The sequence below is a fragment of the Symphalangus syndactylus genome, chromosome 2 (assembly GCF_028878055.3).
Source record: "Symphalangus syndactylus isolate Jambi chromosome 2, NHGRI_mSymSyn1-v2.1_pri, whole genome shotgun sequence".
Taxonomy (NCBI): domain Eukaryota; kingdom Metazoa; phylum Chordata; class Mammalia; order Primates; family Hylobatidae; genus Symphalangus; species Symphalangus syndactylus.
Genome location: NC_072424.2, coordinates 28,283,912 through 28,290,284, shown reverse-complemented (window position 1 = coordinate 28,290,284; position 6,373 = coordinate 28,283,912).

Below are 6,373 nucleotides of genomic sequence, written 5' to 3'. Positions count from 1 at the left end.
GTTAGGTTCGTCCTGATACTGAACAAACATGGACAAAATGCTGTGTGTTGCAACCAGATAACATATTGTCTTTTATTTCACTATTATTTTGTTACTTGGGGATTTGGAGAAAGAGGATGGGGTGGGGGATGGTTAATGGAGACAGATGGCCAATGCAATTATCACTTGAAAAACAGGTTTGTCCTTCAAAAATGACAACAGTGGACTCTCAGTGGCAGGTGAAATTTGAAAAAGGATTAGGAAAGGATTACCTAAGAGAAAAAGAACAAGTGCATCCAGGGTGCTCCAGTGAGTGGGGAGGGTGAATGACACCCTCAAAATAGTCCTTTTGCATTTCAGTTCTATTTGTACTCTGGACTTTGGCAATGGTCAGTGCTGGGTGAGTTTGGACTCATCTTAAAGATGGGCAAAAGATAGAATGAGCAAAGAAGTTTCCCTCCATTCTTTGAAGGGAAAACAGAACTTAAAGATCATATGTTGTACTTTTGGCCAGTCGCAGTGGCACACGCCTGTAATCCCAGCACTTTGGGAGGCCGAGGTGGGCGGATCATGAGGTCAGAAGATTGAGACCATCCTGGCTAACACAGTGAAACCCTGTCTCTACTAAAAAATACAAAAAAATTAGCCGGGCGTGGTGGCGGGCCCCTGTAATCCCAGCTACTGAGGAGGCTGAGGCAGGAGAATGGTGTGAACCCGGGAGGCGGAGCTTGCAGTGAGCCGAGATTGTGCCACTGCATTCCAGCCCGGGCCACAGAGCAAGACTCTGTCTCAAAAAAAAAAAAAAAAGATCATATGTTGTACTTTTTAGTGAAACAGATGTGTAGATGTACCTGAAGAAAATGCAGGAAACCCACAACTTTCAAAGCTCTCCACTCTGCGTGAGCCCCAGTTCTCCTCTTTGCAACCCTGGGAATAGGTAGGGAAAGAATATTAATTATCTGGGGAAGGTGGCTGTAAAGTCAAAGGCAAGAATTTCTATAAGGGAGCTTATCAAGGAGTATTATGGATGGAAGTGATCATCTGGCCCATACTCATTAAACAGATGAAAAGACTGAACCATAAGTGATGCAATGACCTGCCTAAGGTCATGACAAGTTATTGGCAAAGTCACAGCTGGAAATCAGGGAATCAGGTCCCTTTTATCCACCCCAGCCCTTTTCTTTATGCTATGAGTAATGCTATTTTGGCTAGGCACGGTGGCTTAAGCTTATAATCCCACCACCTTAGGAGGATGAGGAAAGAGGATTGCCTGAGCCCAGGAATTTGAGACCAGCCTGGGCAACAACATAGTGAGACCCTGTCTCTACAATAAATAAATAAATAAATACGTGTGTGTGTGTGTGTGTGTGTGTGTGTGTGTGTGTATCCAGGAAGAGTGGTGGCTTGCATCTGTAGTTCCAGCTACTTAGGAGGCTGAGGCAGGAGGATTACTTGAGCCCTGGAGTTTGAGGCTGTAGTGAACTATAATTGTGCCATTGCATTCCAGCCTGGGCAACAGAGTAAGACCCTGTCTCAAATTTTTTTTTTTTTTTTTTTAAAGAGTAATACTATCTTAACAGGCTTGGCCTATGTCTTTCCCTTAAAAGCTGAAAGATGGGAACAGGGGGTTCTGAGCCTACATTCTGTTCAGCAGAGGGACTCCTTGAGGAGCTCCAGGTTTTATAGTACTGCACTCCCACCTGCAGTACCAATGGCCCCTGCTCTCCTGCTGCTGCCAGACGTTGGGAGAGGAAGGATCTGTAGGGGACCTCTGGGAAAGATAACAGCAATAAAATAATAACAACTACTTACTGAGTGCTTCGTCCATGCCAGACACTGGGCTAAGTAGGCATTTTACAGGCATTATCTCATTTGATTCTCATGATAATCTTGTGAGGCAAGTGTAATTATCATTCCCATTTTGCAGATGAAAAACTGAGGCTCAAAGGGGTTATGTAACTTGCCCAAGCTTATATACCCCCAAAGTAATTGACAGAAATAGAATTTGCACCTAGCTCTGTCTGGCTCCAAACTTCAAGCTTTGGACCCTGTGTTGTGTGACTTCTGAAGATGGACTTCACTCTGAGCTCCCCAAGTCACAGGAGAAATTTGGGTGGCTGCTTAACTCACATACACAAAGGAAATGAAATTTGACGTATACTGGCTTTGCTGTTTCTGGATGGAGGTGGTTAGTGGGAAGGTTGATGTCTCTGGAGGGCACTGAGCTCCCTAGAGATGATACTGGGCACGCTGATATGACATTGAAAACACGATGGCTGCACAGTCCAGCTCCACTCTGACTGTGGCTGACTTGGTCTCTGGGATGTGGCCCAGTAGAGCTCCCTGAAGGCAGAACTTTGGGTAGGTGACGTTTGTCACATGTCTCCATTCCTTTCCTAGTTAGGGGTTGCCCACTCTGGGCCAAACCCCATTTTCCCTCCTATGATCTCCAAGATTTTAGCTCCCTTCTATCAGTGACTCCCAAGCACAGCTGCCCACTAGAATAACCTAGGAAGCCTTTTAAAATTATTAGTATCTGGACCGCATTTCAAGAGATTCTGATTTAATTATTTTCAGTTGTTTCCCAATTAAGGTTACCAGATAATATATAGGATGCTCAGCTAAATTTCAATTTCAAATGACAATGAGTAATTTTTAGCATAAATATGTCACAAATATTACATGGGCCATATTTATACTAAAACATGATTTGTTGTTTATCACAGATTTAAATTAACTGGGCATCCTGTATTTTCACCAGAAAAATTTGACAATCCTATCCCCAAGTGATTCGGATATACAGGCACAGGCTGAGAATCTGCCATATGCAATCCACAGTCCTTGCAAATGCACTTACGCCTTAACTCTCCGCTTCACAACCTCTGGCCAGGGCAGCAAATGCATGCATTTTCTTATGGTCTTCTGTGGATAATGGCCTAGTGTCTGCCCTCTAACTCAGCAGTGGGGCTGATCATGTGAAGGGGAAGACAGACACCGTGAGAGGTCACCGTGGGTGCTCATGGGAGGTTGGTAATGTCTGATAAATAACTGGAGGTGCTGCCTACTGCCTGGGCTGGTCCTGTGTGGAGTTCTCAGTAATTGAACAATGCTTATTGGGTAGCTACTCTGTGCATGATGCTTGCTAGGCCATGCAGGGGATGCTGTGGGTGCTCTAGAAGAACTCACAAACTGGGAAAGGAGAATCCGAGTTTACTTTACTAGAAATTTTAATCTACAATCTAATGAGGATTAGATTAGAACAAGTACCCTTTTATGCACATAAACCCAATTAGTAAGATTGCATACACTTATACCCAACCAACAGGTGCCTGGACAGAACTGAATGAAGATACATGCATTGTAAACAGCAAGAAGGAATGTCTTGCCATTTCAGGCTGGAGACCAAGAAGAGCTCCAGCTCTACCACTTACTAGCTATGCCATCTGGGTCATGGTATTTATTTTTCTTCAGTCTCCATGTCTTCATCTGTAAAATGGGAATGATGATAATAGGTCATGGAGAGACTATGAGGGTGAAATGAAACTGCATGGAGTATGGGTGCTGGAACACCAGCACACCTTAGAGATGCAGCAGTTTTGGAGTTTTGGTTCCAGACCACCTTCATAAAACAAATATCACAATAAAGCCACTTACGTGAATTTTTTGGTTTCCTAGTGTAAATAGAAGTTATGTTTACATTATACTGTATTTTATTAAGTGTACAATAGCATTATGTCTAAAAAATAAGTGCACAAACCTTAATTAAAAATACTTCATTGTGGCCAGGCACAGTGGCTCACGCTTGTAATCCCAGCACTTTAGGAGGTCGACGTGGGCGGATCACCTGAGGTCAGGAGTTAAAGACCAGCCTGGCCAACATGGCAAAGTCCCGTTTTTACTAAAACTACAAGAATTAGCCAGGCTTGGTGGTGTACACCTGTAGTCCCAGCTACTCGTGAGGGTGAGGCAGGAGAATCACTTAAACCCAGCAGGAGGAGGAGGTTGCAGTGAGATCATGACCCTGCACTCCAGCCTGGGCAATAGAATGAGATTCTGCCTCAAAAATAAAATAAAATAAAATAAAATAAAATAAAATAAAATAAAATAAAATAAATAAAAAAGAAATAAACTTTATTGCTAAAAAATTCTAACAATCATCTAAGCCTTCAGGAAGTCATAATCTTTCTGCTGGTGGAGGGTCTTGCCTCGACGTTGGTGGTTGCTGACTGATCAGGGTGGAGTGGCTGTGGTAATTCCTTAAAATAAGACAACAACAAAGTTTGTTGCATTGATTGACTCTTCCTTTCACAAAATATTTTTCTGTTGTATGTGATGCTGTTTGATTGCACTTTACCCACAGTAGAACTTCTTTCAAAATTGGAGTCAATCCTCTTAAACCCTGCCATGGCTTTTTCAACTAAGTTTATGTAATATTCTAAATTCTTTATTGTCGTTTAATCACTGTTCACAGCATCTTCACCAGCAGTAGTTTCACTCTCAAGAAACCACTTTCTTTGCTCATCCAGAAGAAGCAACTCCTCATCTGTTCAAGTTTGATCAGGAGATTGCAGCAATTCAGTCATATCTGCAGGCTCCACTTCTAATTCTAGTTCCTTCGCTATTTCCACCACATCTACAGTTACTTCCTTCACTGAAGTCTTGAACCCCTCAAAGTCATTCATGAGGATTAGAATAAACTTCTTCCAAACTCCTGTTCATGTTGATATTTTGACCTCTTTTTATGAATCACAAATGCTCTTAATGGAGTCTAGAATGGTGAATCCTTTACAGCAGGTTTTCAATTTACTTTGCCCAGATCCATCAGAAGAATCATGATCAGTGGCGGATACAGGCTTATGAATTAATTTCTGAAATAATGATTTGAAAGTTGAAATTACTCCTTGATCCATGAGCTGAAGAGTAGATGTTGTATTAGCAGGCATGAAAATAAGATTAATCTCCTTGTACATCTCCATCAGAGCTCTTGGATAACCAGGTGTATTGTCAATGAGCAGCAATATTTTGAAAGGAATCTTTTTTTTCCCGAGCAATAGGTCTCAACAGTGGGCTTAAAAATATTCAGTAAACAGATGTGCTGTTATCTAGGCTTTATTGTTTCATTTATAGAGCACAGGCATAGAGATCTAGCATAATTCTTAAGGTCCCTAGAATTTTCAGAATAGTAAATGAGCACTGGATTCAACTTAAAGTCACCAGCTGCACTAGCTCATCAGCCTCTATCGAGACAGTTAGCCCGGCCTTTGAAGCTTTGAAGCCAGGTATTGACTTGTTCTCTCTATGACATTTAACTATGAGAGTCCTAGATGGCATCTTCTTCCAATAGATGACTGTTTCGGCCGGGCGCGGTGGCTCACGCTTGTAATCCCAGCACTTTGGGAGGCCAAGGAGGGCGGATCACGAGGTCAGGAGACCGAGACCACGGTGAAACCCCGTCTCTACTAAAAATACAAAAAAATTAGCTGGGCGTGGTGGCGGGCGCCTATAGTCCCAGCTACTCGGAGAGGCTGAGGCAGGAGAATGGCGTGAACCCGGGAGGCGGAGCTTGCAGTGAGCCGAGATTGCGCCACTACTCCAGCCTGGGCGACAGCGAGACTCCGTCTCAAAAAAAAAAAAAAAAAAAAAAAGATGGCTGTTTCATCCACATTGAAAATCTGTTGTTTCATGTAGCCACCTTTATCCATTATTTTAACTGGATCTTCTCAATAACTTGCTGCAGCTTCTACGTGTTATGGAGATGGCTATGTTATTATGGAGATGGCTTCTTTCCTTAAATTCATGAACCAGTCTCTGCTAGCTTCCAACTTTTCTTCTGCGGGTTCGTCACTCCTGTTAGCCTTTATAGAATCGAATAGAGTTAGGGCTGCTTTGCTCTGGATTAGGCTATGGCTTAAGGAAATGTTCTGGCTGGTTTGATCTTCTATCCAGACCACTAAAAACTTTCTCCATAGCACCCATAAAGCTGTTTCACTTTCTTATTATTCACATGTTCACTGGAGTAGCACCTTTAATTTCCTTCAATAACTTTTCATTTGCATTTACAACTTGGCTAACTGGTGCAAGAGGCCTAGCTTTCAACTTGTGTAGGCTTTGTCGCTAAGGTTAATCATTTCTAGCTTTTAATTTAAAGTGAGATACATGTGACTCTTCCTTTCACTTGAACACTTACTTGCCATTGTAGGGTTATTAAGTGGTCTAATTTTAATATTGTTGTGTCTCAGGTAATAGGGAGGCCCCAGAAGAAGCAAACAAATGGGGGAATAGCTGGTCCGTGGAGCAGTCAGAACACACACAACATTTATTGATTAAGTTTGTCATCTTTTGTGGGTGTGGTTCTTGGTGCCCCAAAAATTACAATAGTAAAATCAAAGATCAC